The 16,248-nt window shown below is 47.9% G+C and overlaps 3 non-coding genes across 3 annotated transcripts; all 3 read left to right on the plus strand.

Annotated features, from left to right (window-relative positions):
- Nucleotides 1-1,606: 1,606 nt before the first annotated feature.
- trnai-aau (transfer RNA isoleucine (anticodon AAU)) lies at nucleotides 1,607-1,680 on the plus strand. Its single transcript has one exon. It is a non-coding gene; the product is annotated as a tRNA-Ile (tRNA).
- A 2,209-nt stretch (nucleotides 1,681-3,889) lies between these two features.
- On the plus strand, nucleotides 3,890-3,963 carry trnai-aau (transfer RNA isoleucine (anticodon AAU)). Its single transcript has one exon. It is a non-coding gene; the product is annotated as a tRNA-Ile (tRNA).
- Nucleotides 3,964-6,172: 2,209 nt separating this feature from the next.
- On the plus strand, nucleotides 6,173-6,246 carry trnai-aau (transfer RNA isoleucine (anticodon AAU)). Its single transcript has one exon. It is a non-coding gene; the product is annotated as a tRNA-Ile (tRNA).
- The last annotated feature ends 10,002 nt before the right edge of the window (nucleotides 6,247-16,248 follow it).

The raw sequence follows: 16,248 nt of genomic DNA on the forward strand, positions 1-16,248 counted from the left end.
GGTCAGGGCACATTGTATTTCCGGCCGTTTAAATTGCTAGGCTGTTCCTGAAAAAAATTTACAGCTCACTGCTCTCTTGCTGCCCCAACCATCAGCAGCGCATCATTCGTTGTCGTGATAGAGCACACACTTCAGTGCCTTCCGTTTCAAAGTCAGCAGCAAATGAGGAGATCTCGCTCAACAAGTGCTGATTGACACCGTAAATGTTGCCAATCATGGCTTACTTTAGCCTTCCGTGAACATTTTTGCGGCACATCACTCTAGCTTACCATCTGTCAATGCATTGCCAGTGTGGAAATATTCAGCATTTTAAACTTAGCAACGTCTGCAAGACTGGAATCAGTGAATGCCTGGGCCATGGCCACTGATAACTTATCCCGAGCATTCATTTGGCCTGGGCCCCTCCTATATTGAACATTGGCTCACTGTGTGTCTATGTTTAGCGTTCACAGGCAATTTACAAGCTCTGAATTTCCCAGCAGTGAATTCATGGAGTGATTGATCTAACCGACATTCAACATCAGTATTGTTAAGGCTCTCCTTGATTCGCGACACTTATCTCTCTTCAGCATAGCACTGCTATGGACTGAACCTGTTAGAATTTCACCTTGCCTCGGGGTCAGTGCGGCTATGTGCGACTTCGGCCGGTCTCCCTTTCACAGCCCATCAGTGTCGAGAAAAGAACGGGGTATTTTACTGACATTTTATGTTCTCAAACAGTTATAAACTCTACAGTATATTTCACTGTGTCTTCAAGACGGTGAGATCGAGCCTGTTGTGCAAGCTTTGTTTCTTTATGAGCACTTCAGCAGAACATTAAATCAACATGTGGAACTAGAATTGCTGATTGACACTGTACGTTTGCCAACATTTAACTGCAGTGTGAAAACAATCACCATTATAATTAGGCTTCCATTACGTTCTTGCACGACATCACCCTAAGTAACCTAGTTGATCACAGCACAGATATCCGTTAATTCATTGCGAGTGCGAAATAATACACAATTTTGAACTTAGCAACGTGTACAAGACCACTGCCTGGATCGTGGGCAGTGATAACGGAACATGAGCATTAAGATTTTCGGTATCATTATACTTTACATTGACACAACCTGAGCTCTGAGATGTGTTTGGGACCCATTGTCCCGAAACGAGGACAGAGTGGGTGGGGCAATTCCTTCCGGGGTCAGGTTTTCTTTCAGAAAGGTGTGAGAAAACTTTGCTTCGTTCACTGTCAGACCGAAATAGTTCAGTTGGGAAGGCGTTTGACTGAAGATCCAGATGGTTCATGGCTCAATCCCGTGTTTCAGCAATTTTTGGTTATTTCGCGTTCCCTTCATTCTAATGATAGTGGCTGATTTTATATCGGGACAGTGGGCTGTTCAGCGGTTGCGTGATAATAATTTTCAACATGAATTGTTTTTAGATTTAGCGCTCTTTTTCTGTTACGTTCTATTTACACTCTGCGCAGTGTTGTAGATGAACAGTGAACAATGTTTAAGCGATGTGATGTGTTCAATGTTTATGCAGTAAATCTGTCATCCAGTGTGAGTTTGAAACACAATCCCCGCAGACTGAGCTTTCATGCAACGTTAGCACAATTTGTGGCCGGTTAGCTCAGTTGGTTAGAGCGTGGTGCTAATAACGCCACGGTCGCGGGTTCGATCCCCGTACGGGCCATTCCAGTGTTCTTCATAATTTTTATTCGGTTTTTAGTCACGTTGAAAATCAAATCTTTATAATGAAACAAATCCACACAGAATCCCAAGGGTTGGGAATTATTTGGAATAACAGTCATTGCTTCTTTGCCGACGGGGTGGAGAGGCACATCTTTCTGTTTATTTCTGCTTCTTGGTTTGCTGATAAAGGATGAACCGGAGGCCTGTTCCCTTCAATGCTCAAAAGTAGGAACACACAGACAGAACGGTTCTGTCGCCTGGAGATGGGCAAAAGACAGCAGTTCAGGACAAAAACACTAAATGAAATGTTCACCCGGCACCGAGAGTGAAAAATACCAAGAAAAGGACAGAATGAAATAGATTTCAGTGGATGCCTACCCGCACGTGATGCTGTGGATGCGCGGACATATCTTTGGTGTTCTCCACAAAAAATGTCATTTGCAACAAACAGTTTTACCTGGCGCGAATGTGGTGATACTTTGGAAGGAGCAAGCAGGAAAGACTGTGTTGGTCTGCTTGTTGGCAAGCAAATGTGTAGCAGCTTCCCTGGTGGTCCAGTGGTTAGGTTTCGGCGCTTTCACCGCTGCGGCCTGGGTTCGATTCCCGGTCAGGGCACATTGTATTTCCGGCCGTTTAAATTGCTAGGCTGTTCCTGAAAAAAATTTACAGCTCACTGCTCTCTTGCTGCCCCAACCATCAGCAGCGCATCATTCGTTGTCGTGATAGAGCACACACTTCAGTGCCTTCCGTTTCAAAGTCAGCAGCAAATGAGGAGATCTCGCTCAACAAGTGCTGATTGACACCGTAAATGTTGCCAATCATGGCTTACTTTAGCCTTCCGTGAACACTTTTGCGGCACATCACTCTAGCTTACCATCTGTCAATGCATTGCCAGTGTGGAAATATTCAGCATTTTAAACTTAGCAACGTCTGCAAGACTGGAATCAGTGAATGCCTGGGCCATGGCCACTGATAACTTATCCCGAGCATTCATTTGGCCTGGGCCCCTCCTATATTGAACATTGGCTCACTGTGTGTCTATGTTTAGCGTTCACAGGCAATTTACAAGCTCTGAATTTCCCAGCAGTGAATTCATGGAGTGATTGATCTAACCGACATTCAACATCAGTATTGTTAAGGCTCTCCTTGATTCGCGACACTTATCTCTCTTCAGCATAGCACTGCTATGGACTGAACCTGTTAGAATTTCACCTTGCCTCGGGGTCAGTGCGGCTATGTGGGACTTCGGCCGGTCTCCCTTTCACAGCCCATCAGTGTCGAGAAAAGAACGGGGTATTTTACTGACATTTTATGTTCTCAAACAGTTATAAACTCTACAGTATATTTCACTGTGTCTTCAAGACGGTGAGATCGAGCCTGTTGTGCAAGCTTTGTTTCTTTATGAGCACTTCAGCAGAACATTAAATCAACATGTGGAACTAGAATTGCTGATTGACACTGTACGTTTGCCAACATTTAACTGCAGTGTGAAAACAATCACCATTATAATTAGGCTTCCATTACGTTCTTGCACGACATCACCCTAAGTAACCTAGTTGATCACAGCACAGATATCCGTTAATTCATTGCCAGTGCGAAATAATACACATTTTGAACTTAGCAACGTGTACAAGACCACTGCCTGGATCGTGGGCAGTGATAACGGAACATGAGCATTAAGATTTTCGGTATCATTATACTTTACATTGACACAACCTGAGCTCTGAGATGTGTTTGGGACCCATTGCCCCGAAACGAGGACAGAGTGGGTGGGGCAATTCCTTCCGGGGTCAGGTTTTCTTTCAGAAAGGTGTGAGAAAACTTTGCTTCGTTCACTGTCAGACCGAAATAGTTCAGTTGGGAAGGCGTTTGACTGAAGATCCAGATGGTTCATGGCTCAATCCCGTGTTTCAGCAATTTTTGGTTATTTCGCGTTCCCTTCATTCTAAGGATAGTGGCTGATTTTATATCGGGACAGTGGGCTGTTCAGCGGTTGCGTGATAATAATTTTCAACATGAATTGTTTTTAGATTTAGCGCTCTTTTTCTGTTACGTTCTATTTACACTCTGCGCAGTGTTGTAGATGAACAGTGAACAATGTTTAAGCGATGTGATGTGTTCAATGTTTATGCAGTAAATCTGTCATCCAGTGTGAGTTGGAAACACAATCCCCGCAGACTGAGCTTTCACGCAACGTTAGCACAATTTGTGGCCGGTTAGCTCAGTTGGTTAGAGCGTGGTGCTAATAACTCTAAGGTCGCGGGTTCGATCCCCGTGCGGGCCATTCCAGTGTTTTTCATAATTTTTATTCGGTTTTTAGTCACGTTGAAAATCAAATCTTTATAATGAAACAAATCCACACAGAATCCCAAGGGTTGGGAATTATTTGGAATAACAGTCATTGCTTCTTTGCCGACGGGGTGGAGAGGCACATCTTTCTGTTTATTTCTGCTTCTTGGTTTGCTGATAAAGGATGAACCGAGGCCTGTTCCCTTCAATGCTCAAAAGTAGTAACAGACAGACAGAACGGTTATGTCGCCTGGAGATGGGCAAAAGACAGCAGTTCAGGACAAAAACACTAAATGAAATGTTCACCCGGCACCGAGAGTGAAAAATCCCGAGAAAAGGACAGAATGAAATAGATTTCAGTGGATGCCTACCCGCACGTGATGCTGTGGATGCGCGGACATATCTTTGGTGTTCTCCACAAAAAATGCCATTTGCAATGAACAGTTTTACCTGGCGCGAATGTGGTGATACTTTGGAAGGAGCAAGCCGGAAAGACTGTGTTGGTCTGCTTGTTGGCAAGCAAATGTGCAGCAGCTTCCCTGGTGGTCCAGTGGTGAGGTTTCGGCGCTTTCACCACTGCGGCCTGGGTTCGATTCCCGGTCAGGGAACATTGTATTTCCGGCCGTTGAAATTGCTATGCTGTTGCTGAAAAAATTTTACAGCTCACTGCACTCTTGCTGCCCCAACCATCAGCAGCGCATCATTCGTTGTCGTGACAGAGCACACACTTCAGTGCCTTCCGTTTCAAAGTCAGCAGCAAATGAGGAGATCTCGCTCAACAAGTGCTGATTGACACCGTAAATGTTGCCAATCATGACTTACTTGAGCCTTCCGTGAACATTTTTGCGGCACATCACTCTAGCTTACCATCTGTCAATGCATTGCCAGTGTGGAAATATTCAGCATTTTAAACTTAGCAAGGTCTGCAAGACTGGAATCAGTGAATGCCTGGGCCATGGCCACTGATAACTTATCCCGAGCATTATATTTGGCCTGGGCCCCTCCTATATTGAACATTGGCTCACTGTGTGTCTATGTTTAGCGTTCACAGGCAATTTACAAGCTCTGAATTTCCCAGCAGTGAATTCATGGAGTGATTGATCTGACCGACATTCAACATCAGTATTGTTAAGTCTCTCCTTGATTCGCGACACTTATCTCTCTTCAGCAGAGCACTGCTATGGACTGAACCTGTTAGAATTTCACCTTGCCTCGGGGTCAGTGCGGCTATGTGGGACTTCGGCCGGGCTCCCTTTCACAGCCCATCAGTGTCGAGTTAAGAACGGGGTATTTTACTGACATTTTATGTTCTCAAACAGTTATAAACTCTACAGTATATTTCACTGTGTCTTCAAGACGGTGAGATCGAGCCTGTTGTGCAAGCTTTGTTTCTTTATGAACACTTCAGCAGAACATTAAATCAACATGTGGAACTAGAATTGCTGATTGACACTGTACGTTTGCCAACATTTAACTGCAGTGTGAAAACAATCACCATTATAATTAGGCTTCCATTACGTTCTTGCACGACATCACCCTAATTAACCTAGTTGATCACAGCACAGATATCCGTTAATTCATTGCCAGTGCGAAATAATACACATTTTGAACTTAGCAACGTGTACAAGACCACTGCCTGGCTCGTGGGCAGTGATAACGGAACATGAGCATTAAGATTTTCGGTATCATTATACTTTACATTGACACAACCTGAGCTCTGAGATGTGTTTGGGACCCATTGCCCCGAAACGAGGACAGAGTGGGTGGGGCAATTCCTTCCGGGGTCAGGTTTTCTTTCAGAAAGGTGTGAGAAAACTTTGCTTCGTTCACTGTCAGACCGAAATAGTTCAGTTGGGAAGGCGTTTGACTGAAGATCCAGATGGTTCATGGCTCAATTCCGTGTTTCAGCAATTTTTGGTTATTTCGCGTTCCCTTCATTCTAAGGATAGTGGCTGATTTTATATCGGGACAGTGGGCTGTTCAGCGGTTGCGTGATAATAATTTTCAACATGAATTGTTTTTAGATTTAGCGCACTTTTTCTGTTACGTTCTATTTACACTCTGCGCAGTGTTGTAGATGAACAGTGAACAATGTTTAAGCGATGTGATGTGTTCAATGTTTATGCAGTAAATCTGTCATCCAGTGTGAGTTTGAAACACAATCCCCGCAGACTGAGCTTTCACGCAACGTTAGCACAATTTGTGGCCGGTTAGCTCAGTTGGTTAGAGCGTGGTGCTAATAACTCTAAGGTCGCGGGTTCGATCCCCGTACGGGCCATTCCAGTGTTTTTCATAATTTTTATTCGGTTTTTAGTCACGTTGAAAATCAAATCTTTATAATGAAACAAATCCACAGAGAATCCCAAGGGTTGGGAATTATTTGGAATAACAGTCATTGCTTCTTTGCCGACGGGGTGGAGAGGCACATCTTTCTGTTTATTTCTGCTTCTTGGTTTGCTGATAAAGGATGAACGGGAGGCCTGTTCCCTTCAATGCTCAAAAGTAGGAACAGACAGACAGAACGGTTCTGTCGCCTGGAGATGGGCAAAAGACAGCAGTTCAGGACAAAAACACGAAATGAAATGTTCACCCGGCACCGAGAGTGAAAAATCCCGAGAAAAGGACAGAATGAAATAGATTTCAGTGGATGCCTACCCGCACGTGATGCTGTGGATGCGCGGACATATCTTTGGTGTTCTCCACAAAAAATGTCATTTGCAACGAACAATTTTACCTGGCGCGAATGTGGTGATACTTTGGAAGGGGCAAGCAGGAAAGACTGTGTTGGTCTGCTTGTTGGCAAGCAAATGTGTAGCACCTTCCCTGGTGGTCCAGTGTTTAGGTTTCGGCGCTTTCACCGCTGCGGCCTGGGTTCGATTCCCGGTCAGGGAACATTGTATTTCCGGCCGTTGAAATTGCTAGGCTGTTCCTGAAAGATTTTTACAGCTCCCTGGAATTGATGCCTCAGTGTAAGGGTTCCCTCTATTTGATGCCTCAGTGTAAGTGTTCCCTGTATTTGATGCCTCAGTGTAAGAGGTCCCTGGATTTAGTGCCTCAGTTTAAGGGGTCCCTGGATTTGATGCCTCAGTGTAAGGGGTCCGTGGATTGTTGCCTCAGTGTAAGGGGTCACAGGATTTGATGCCTCAGTGTAAGGGGTCCTTGGATTTGATGCCTCAGTGCATGTGGTCCCTGGATTTGATGCCTCAGTGTCAGGAGACCCTTGATTTGATGCCTCAGTGAAAGGGGTGCATGGATTTGATGTCTCTGTGTATGGGGTCCCTGGATTTGATGCCTCAGTGTAAGGGGTCCCTCGATTTGATGCCTCTGTGTACTGGGTCCCTGGATTTGGTGTCTCTGTGTAGGGGGTCACTAAATTTGGTGTCTCAGTGTTAGGGGTCCCTGGATTTGATGCCTCAGTGTCAGGGGTCCAAGGATTCGATGCCTCATTGTAAGGGGTCCCTGTATTTGATGCCTCAGTGTAAGGGGTCCCTGTATTTGGTGTCTCAGTGCAAGGGGACCCTCCATTTGGTGCCTCAGTGCAAGGGGTCCCTGGATTTGATCACACAGTGTAAGTTGTCCCTGGATTTGGTGCCTCAGTGTGAGGGAGCCCTGGATTTGATGTCTCAGTGTCAGTGGTCCCTTGATTTGATGCCTCAGTATAAGGGGTCGCTGGATTTGATGTCTCAGTGTATAGGGACCCTGGATTTGATGTCTCAGTGTAAGGGGTCCCTGGATTTGTTTCCTCAGTGAAAGGGGACCCTCGATTTTATGTCTCATTTTAAGAGGTCCCTCGATTTGATGCCTCAGTGTAAGGGGACCCTGGATTTGATGTCTCAGTAGAAGGCATCCTTGGATTTGATGGCTCAGTGGAAGCGATCCCTGGATTTGATGTTTCAGTGTTAGGGGTCCCTCGATTTGATGCCTCAGTGCAAGGGGTCCCTGTATTTGATTCCTCATTGTAAGATATCCCTGGATTTTGTGCCTCATTGTAAGGGGTCCCTGGATTTGATGCCTCAGTGTAAGGGGTCCGTGGATTTGATGCCTCAGTGTAAGGGGTCCCTGGATTTGATGCCTCAGTGTCAGGGGACCCTGGATGTGATGCCTCAGTGATAGGGATCCATGGATTTGATGCCTCAGTGTAAGTGGTCCCTCGATTTGATGTCTCAGTGTTAGGTGTCCCTGGATTTGATGCGTCAGTGTAAGGGGTCCCTGGATTTGATGTCTCAGTGTAATGGGTCCCTGGATTTGGTGTCTCAGTGTAAGGGCTCCCTGGATTTGATATCTCAGTGTAAGGGGTCCCAGGATTTGGTTCCTCAGTGCAAGGGGTCCCTGTATTTGGTGCCTCAGCAGAAGGGGTCCCTGAATATAATGGCTCAGTGTAAGGGATCCCTGGATTTGATGTCTCAGTTTAATGGATCCCTCGATTTCATGCATCAGTGTCAGGGATCCATGCATTTGGTGCCGCAGTGTCAGGGGTCCCTGAATTTGATGTCTCAGTGTAAGTGGTCCCTGGCTTTGGAGTCTCAATGTAATGTGTCCGTGGATTTGGTGTCTCAGTGTAAGGGCTCCCTGGATTTGATGTCTCAGTGTAAGGGGTCCCTCGATTTGAAGCCTCAGTGAAAGGGTTCCATGGATTTGTTGCTTCAGTGTAAGTGATCCCTGGATTTGATGCCTCAGTGTAAGTGGTCCCTGGATTTGATGCCTCAGTCTATGTTGTCGCTGGATTTGATGCCTCAGTGTACTGGGTCCCTGGATTTGGTGTCTCTGTGTAGGGGGTCACTAAATTTGGTGTCTCAGTGTAAGGGGTCCCTGGATTTGGTGTCTCTGTGTTAAGGGTCCCTGGATTTGATGCCTCAGTGTCAGGGGTCCAAGGATTCGATGCCTCATTGTAAGGGGTCCCTGTATTTGATGCCTCAGTGTAAGTGGTCCCTGTATTTGGTGTCTCAGTGCAAGGGGACCCTCGATTTGGTGCCTCAGTGCAAGGGGTCCCTGGATTTGATCACTCAGTGTAAGTTGTCCCTGGATTTGGTGCCTCAGTGTAAGGGAGCCCTGGATTTGATGTCTCAGTGTCAGTGGTCCCTTGATTTGATGCCTCAGTGTAAGGGGTCGCTGGATTTGATGTCTCAGTGTATAGGGACCCTGGATTTGATGTCTCAAAGTAAGGGATCCCTGGATTTGTTTCCTCAGTGAAAGGGGACCCTCGATTTTATGTCTCATTTTAAGAGGTCCCTCGATTTGATGCCTCAGTGTAAGGGGACCCTGGATTTGATGTCTCAGTAGAAGGCGTCCCTGGATTTGATGGCTCAGTGGAAGCGATCCCTGGATTTGATGTTTCAGTGTTAGGGGTCCCTCGATTTGATGCCTCAGTGCAAGGGGTCCCTGTATTTGATGCCTCATTGTAAGAGATCCCTGGATTTTTTGCCTCATTGTAAGGGGTCCCTGGATTTGATGCCTCAGTGTAAGGGGTCCGTGGATTTGATGCCTCAGTGTAAGGGGTCCCTGGATTTGATGCCTCAGTGTCAGGGGACCCTGGATGTGATGCCTCAGTGATAGGGAACCATGGATTTGATGCCTCAGTGTAAGTGGTCCCTCGATTTGATGTCTCAGTGTTAGGTGTCCCTGGATTTGATGCGTCAGTGTAAGGGGTCCCTGGATTTGATGTCTCAGTGTAATGGGTCCCTGGATTTGGTGTCTCAGTGTAAGGGCTCCCTGGATTTGATATCTCAGTGTAAGGGGTCCCTGGATTTGGTTCCTCAGTGCAAGGGGTCCCTGGATTTGGTGCCTCAGCAGAAGGGGTCCCTGAATATAATGGCTCAGTGCAAGGGATCCCTGGATTTCATGTCTCAGTTTAATGCGTCCCTCGATTTCATGCATCAGTGTCAGGGATCCATGCATTTGGTGCCTCAGTTTCAGGGGTCCCTGGATTTGATGTCTCAGTGTAAGTGGTCCCTGGCTTTGGAGTCTCAATGTAATGTGTCCGTGGATTTGGTGTCTCAGTGTAAGGGCTCCCTGGATTTGATGTCTCAGTGTAAGGAGTCCCTCGATTTGATGCATCAGTGTCATGGGTCCATGGATTTGGTGCCTCAGTGTAAGGGGTCCCTGGATTTGATGTCTCAGTGTAAGTGGTCCCTGGATTTGGTGTCTCTGTGTAAGGGGTCCCTGGATTTGATGCCTCAGTGTAAGGGTCCCTCGATTTGGTGACTCAGTGAAAGGGATCCATGGATTTGGTGTCTCATTGTATGGGGTCCCTCGATATGGTGTCTCAATGTAAGGGGTCCCTGGATTTGATGTCTCAGTGTAAGGGGTCCCTGGATTTGCTGCCTCAGTGGAAGTGGTCCCTGGATTTGATGCCTCAGTGTAAGGGGTCCCTGGATTTGGTGTCTCAGTGTAAGGTGTCCCTGGATTTGCTACCTCAGCGGAAGTGGTCCCTGGATTTGATGCCTCTTTGTAAGGGATCCCTGGAATTGATGCCTCAGTGTAAGGGTTCCCTCTATTTGTTGCCTCAGTGTAAGGGGTCCCTGTATTTGATGCCTCATTGTAAGAATACCCTGGATTTGATGCCTCTTTGTTAGGGGTCCCTGGAATTGATGCCTCAGTGTAAGGGTTCCCTCTATTTGATGCCTCAGTGTTAGGGTTCCCTGTATTTGATGCCTCAGTGTAAGAGCTCCCTGGATTTGGTGCCTCAGTTTAAGGGATCCCTGGATTTGATGTCTCAGTGTAAGGGGTCCCTCGATTTGATGCCTCTGTGTATGGGGTCCCTGGAATTGATGCCTCAGTGTAAGTGGTCCCTGGATTTGAAGCCTCAGTGTAAGGAGTCCCTGGATTTGATGCCTCAGTGTAAGGGGTCCCTGTATTTGATGCCTCATTGTAAGAGGTCCCTGGATTTCATGCCTCAGTGTCAGGGGACCCTGGATGTGATGCCTCAGTGATAGGGATCCATGGATTTGATGCCTCAGTGTAAGTGGTCCCTCGATTTGATGTCTCAGTGTTAGGTGTCCCTGGATTTGATGCGTCAGTGTAAGAGGTCGCTGGATTTGATGTCTCAGTGTAATTGGTCCCTGGATTGGTGTCTCAGTGTAAGGGCTCCCTGGAATTGATGTCTCAGTGTAAGGGGTCCCTGGATTTGGTGCCTCAGTGTAAGGGGTCCCTGGATTTGGTGCCTCAGCAGAAGGGGTCCCTGGATATAATGGCTCAGTGTAATGGATCCCTGGATTTCATGTCTCAGTTTAATGGGTCCCTCGATTTGATGCATCAGTGTCAGGGATCCATAGATTCGGTGCCTCAGTGTCAGGGGTCCCTGGATTTTATGCCTCAATGTATGGGGTCACTGGATTTGATGCCTCTGTGTCAGGGGACCCTGGATGTGATGCCTCAGTGATAGGGATCCATGGATTTGATGCCTCAGTGTAAGTGGTCCCTCGATTTGATGTCTCAGTGTTAGGTGTCCCTGGATTTGATGCGTCAGTGTAAGGGGTCCCTGGATTTGATGTCTCAGTGTAATGGGTCCCTGGATTTGGTGTCTCAGTGTAAGGGGTCCCTGGATTTTGTGTCTCAGTGTAAGGGGTCCCTGGATTTGGTGCCTCAGCAGAAGGGATCCCTGGATATAATGGCTCAGTGCAAGGGATCCCTGGATTTGACGTCTCAGTTTAATGGGTCCCTCGATTTGATGCATCAGTGTCAGGGATCCATGGATTTGGTGCCTTAGTGTCAGTGGTCCCTGGATTTGATGTCTCAGTGTAAGTGGTCCCTGGCTTTGGAGTCTCAGTGTAATGTGTCCGTGGATTTGGTGTCTCAGTGTAAGGGCTCCCTGGATTTGATGTCTCAGTGTAAGAGGTCCCTCGATTTGATGCATCAGTGTCAGGGGTCCAAGTATTTGGTGCCTCAGTGTAAGGGGTCCCTGGATTTGATGCCTCAGTGTAGGGGATCACTCGATTTGGTGCCTCAGTGCAAGGGGTCCCTGGATTTGGTGCCTCAGTGTAAGTGGTCCCAGGATTTGGTGTCTCAGTGTAAGGGGTCCCTCGATTTGGTGCCTCAGTGCAAGTGGTCCCTGGATTTGGTGCCTCAGTGTAAGTGGTCCCTGGATTTGGTGTCTCAGTGTAAGGCGTCCCTCGATTTGGTGCCACAGTGTAAGTGGTCCCTGGATTTGCTGTCTCAGTGTAAGGGGTCCCTCGATTTGAAGCCTCAGTGAAAGGGTTCCATGGATTTGATGCCTCAGTGTAAGTGGTCCCTGGATTTGATGCCTCAGTCTAAGTTGTCCCTGGATTTGATGCCTCAGTGTAAGGGGTCCCTGGATTTGGTGTCTCAGTGTAGGGTGTCACTAAATTTGGTGTCTCAGTGTAAGGGGTCCCTGGATTTGGTGTCTCAGTGTTAAGGGTCCCTGGATTTGATGCCTCAGTGTCAGGGGTCCCAGGATTCGATGCCTCATTGTAAGGGGTCCCTGTATTTGATGCCTCAGTGTAAGGGGTCCCTGTATTTGGTGTCTCAGTGCAAGGGGATCCTCGATTTGGTGCCTCAGTGCAAGGGGTCCCTGGATTTGATCACTCAGTGTAAGTTTTCCCTGGATTTGGTGCCTCAGTGTAAGGGAGCCCTGGATTTGATGTCTCAGTGTAAGGGGTCCCTGGATTTGTTGCCTCAGTGAAAGGGGACCATGGATTTTATGTCTCATTGTAAGAGGTCCCTCGATTTGATGCCTCAGTGTAAGGGACCCTGGATTTGGTGTCTCAGTGGAAGGCGTCCCTGGATTTGATGGCTCAGTGGAAGGGATCCCTGGATTTGATGTTTCAGTGTTAGGGGTCCCTCGATTTGATGCCTCAGTGCAAGGGGTCCCTGTATTTGATGCCTCATTGTAAGAGATCCCTGGATTTTGTGCCTCATTGTGAGGGGTGCCTGGATTTGATGCCTCAGTGTCAGGGGTCCGTGGATTTGACGCCTCAGTGTAAGGGGTTCCTGGATTTGATGCCTCAGTGTAAGTTGTCCCTGGATTTTATGCCTCAATGTATGGGGTCCCTGGATTTGATGCGTCAGTGTAAGGGGTCCCTGGATTTGATGTCTCAGTGTAATGGGTCCCTGGATTTGGTGTCTCAGTGTAAGGGCTCCCTGGATTTGATGTCTCTGTGTGGGGGGTCCCTGGCTTTGGAGTGTCAGTGTAATGTGTCCGTGGATTTGGTGTCTCAGTGTAAGGGCTCCCTCGATTTGGTGACTCAGTGAAAGGGGTCCCTGGATTTGATGCCACAGTGTAAGGGATCCATGGATTTGGTGTCTCATTGCATGGGGTCCCTCGATATGGTGTCTCAATGTAAGGGGTCCCTGGATTTGATGTCTCAGTGTAAGTGGTCCCTGGCTTTGGAGTCTCAATGTAATGTGTCCGTGGATTTGGTGTCTCAGTGTAAGGGCTCCCTGCATTTGATGTCTCAGTGTAAGTGGTCCCTCGATTTGATGCATCAGTGTCATGGTTCCATGGATTTGGTGCCTCAGTGTAAGGGGTCCCTGGATTTGATGTCTCAGTGTAAGTGGTCCCTGGATTTGGTGTCTCTGTGTAAGGGGTCCCTGGATATGATGCCTCAGTGTAAGGGTCCCTCGATTTGGTGACTCAGTGAAAGTGAACCATGGATTTGGTGTCTCATTGTATGGGGTCCCTCGATATGGTGTCTCAATGTAAGGGGTCCCTGGATTTGATGTCTCAGTGTAAGGGGTCCCTGGATTTGCTGCCTCAGTGGAAGTGGTCCCTGGATTTGGTGTCTCAGTGTAATGGGTCCCTCGATTTGGTGCCTCAGTGTAAGTGGTCCCTGGATTTGCTGTCTCAGTGTAAGGGGTCCCTCGATTTGAAGCCTCAGTGAAAGGGTTCCATGGATTTGTTGCCTCAGTGTAAGTGGTCCCTGGATTTGATGCCTCAGTCTAAGTTGTCCCTGGATTTGATGCCTCAGTGTAAGGGGTCCCTGGATTTGGTGTCTCAGTGTAGGGGGATCATTAAATTTGGTGTCTCAGTGTTAGGGGTCCCTGGATTTGGTGTCTCAGTGTTAAAGGTCCCTGGATTTGATGCCTCAGTGTCAGGGGTCCCAGGATTCGATGCCTCATTGTAAGGGGTCCCTGTATTTTATGCCTCAGTGTAAGGTGTCCCTGTATTTGGTGTCTCAGTGCAAGGGGATCCTCGATTTGGTGCCTCAGTGCAAGGGGTCCCTGGATTTGATCACTCAGTGTAAGTTGTCCCTGGATTTGGTGCCTCAGTGTAAGGGAGCCCTGGATTTGATGTCTCAGTGTAAGGGGTCCCTGGATTTGTTGCCTCAGTGAAAGGGGACCCTGGATTTTATGTCTCATTGTAAGAGGTCCCTCGATTTGATGCCTCAGTGTAAGGGACCCTGGATTTGATGTCTCAGTGGAAGGCGTCCCTGGATTTGATGGCTCAGTGGAAGGGATCCCTGGATTTGATGTTTCAGTGTTAGGGGTCCCTCGATTTGATGCCTCAGTGCAAGGGGTCCCTGTATTTGATGCCTCATTGTAAGAGATCCCTGGATTTTGTGCCTCATTGTGAGGGGTGCCTGGATTTGAAGCCTCAGTGTCAGGGGTCCGTGGATTTGATGCCTCAGTGTAAGGGGTTCCTGGATTTGATGCCTCAGTGTAAGTTGTCCCTGGATTTTATGCCTCAATGTATGTGGTCCCTGGATTTGATGCGTCAGTGTAAGGGGTCCCTGGATTTGATGTCTCAGTGTAATGGGTCCCTGGATTTGGTGTCTCAGTGTAAGGGCTCCCTGGATTTGATGTCTCAGTGTGAGGGGTCCCTGGCTTTGGAGTCTCAGTGTAATGTGTCCGTGGATTTGGTGTCTCAGTGTAAGGGCTCTCTCGATTTGGTGACTCAGTGAAAGGGGTCCCTGGATTTGATGCCACAGTGTAAGGGATCCATGGATTTGGTGTCTCATTGTATGGGGTCCCTCGATATGGTGTCTCAATGTAAGGGGTCCCTGGATTTGATGTCTCAGTGTAAGGGGTCCCTGGATTTGCTGCCTCAGTGGAAGTGGTCCCTGGATTTGATGCCTCAGTGTAAGGGGTCCCTGGATTTGGTGTCTCAGTGTAAGGTGTCCCTGGATTTGCTGCCTCAGCGGAAGTGGTCCCTGGATTTGATGCCTCTTTGTAAGGGATCACTGGAATTGATGCCTCAGTGTAAGGGGTCCCTCTATTTAATGCCTCAGTGTAAGGGGTCCATGTATTTGATGCCTCATTGTAAGAGGTCCCTGGATTTGATGCCTCTTTGTAAGGGGTCCCTGGAATTGATGCCTCAGTGTAAGGGTTCCCTCTATTTGATGCCTCAGTGTAAGGGTTCCCTGGATTTGGTGCCTCAGTGTAAGGGGTCCCTGGATTTGGTGTCTCATTGTAAGGTGTCCCTGGATTTGATGCCTCTTTGTAAGGGATCCCTGGAATTGATGCCTCAGTGTAAGGGGTCCCTCTATTTGATGCCTCAGTGTAAGGGGTCCCTGTATTTGATGCCTCATTGTAAGAATACCCTGGATTTGATGCCTCTTTGTAAGGGGTCCCTGGAATTGATGCCTCAGTCTAAGGGTTCCCTCTATTTGATGCCTCAGTGTGAGGGTTCCCTGTATTTGATGCCTCAGTGTAAGAGGTCCCTGGATTTGGTGCCTCAGTTTAAGGGGTCCCTGGATTTGATGCCTCAGTGTAAGGGGACCGTGGATTGTTGCCTCAGTGTAAGGGGTCCCTGGATTTGATGCCTCAGTGTAAGGGGTCCTTGGATTTGATGCCTCAGTGCATGTGGTCCCTGGATTTGATGCCTCAGTGTCAGGAGACCCTTGATTTGAAGCCTCAGTGAAAGGGGTGCATGGATTTGGCGTCTCAGAGTAAGGGATCCCTGGATTTGATGTCTCAGTGTAAGGGGTCCCTCGATTTGATGCCTCTGTGTATGGGGTCCCTGGAATTGATGCCTCAGTATAAGGGGTCCCTGGATTTGAAGCCTCAGTGTAAGGAGTCCCTGGATTTGATGCCTCAGTGTAAGGGGTCCCTGTATTTGATGCCTCATTGTAAGAGGTCCCTGGATTTGGTGCCTCAGTGTAAGGGGTCCGTGGATTTGATGCCTCAGTGTAAGGGATCCCTGGATTTGACGCCTCAGTGTAAGGGGTCCCTGGATTTTATGCCTCAGTGCATGGGGTCCCTGGATTTGATGCCTCAGAGTCAGGGAACCCTCGATTTGATGCATCAGTGTCAGGGGTCCATGGATTTGGTGCCTCAGTGTAAGGGGTCCCTGGATTTGATGTCTCAGTGTAAGTGGTCCCTGGAT

This window comes from Pristiophorus japonicus, chromosome 25, assembly GCF_044704955.1.
Source record: "Pristiophorus japonicus isolate sPriJap1 chromosome 25, sPriJap1.hap1, whole genome shotgun sequence".
Lineage (NCBI taxonomy): Eukaryota > Metazoa > Chordata > Chondrichthyes > Pristiophoridae > Pristiophorus > Pristiophorus japonicus.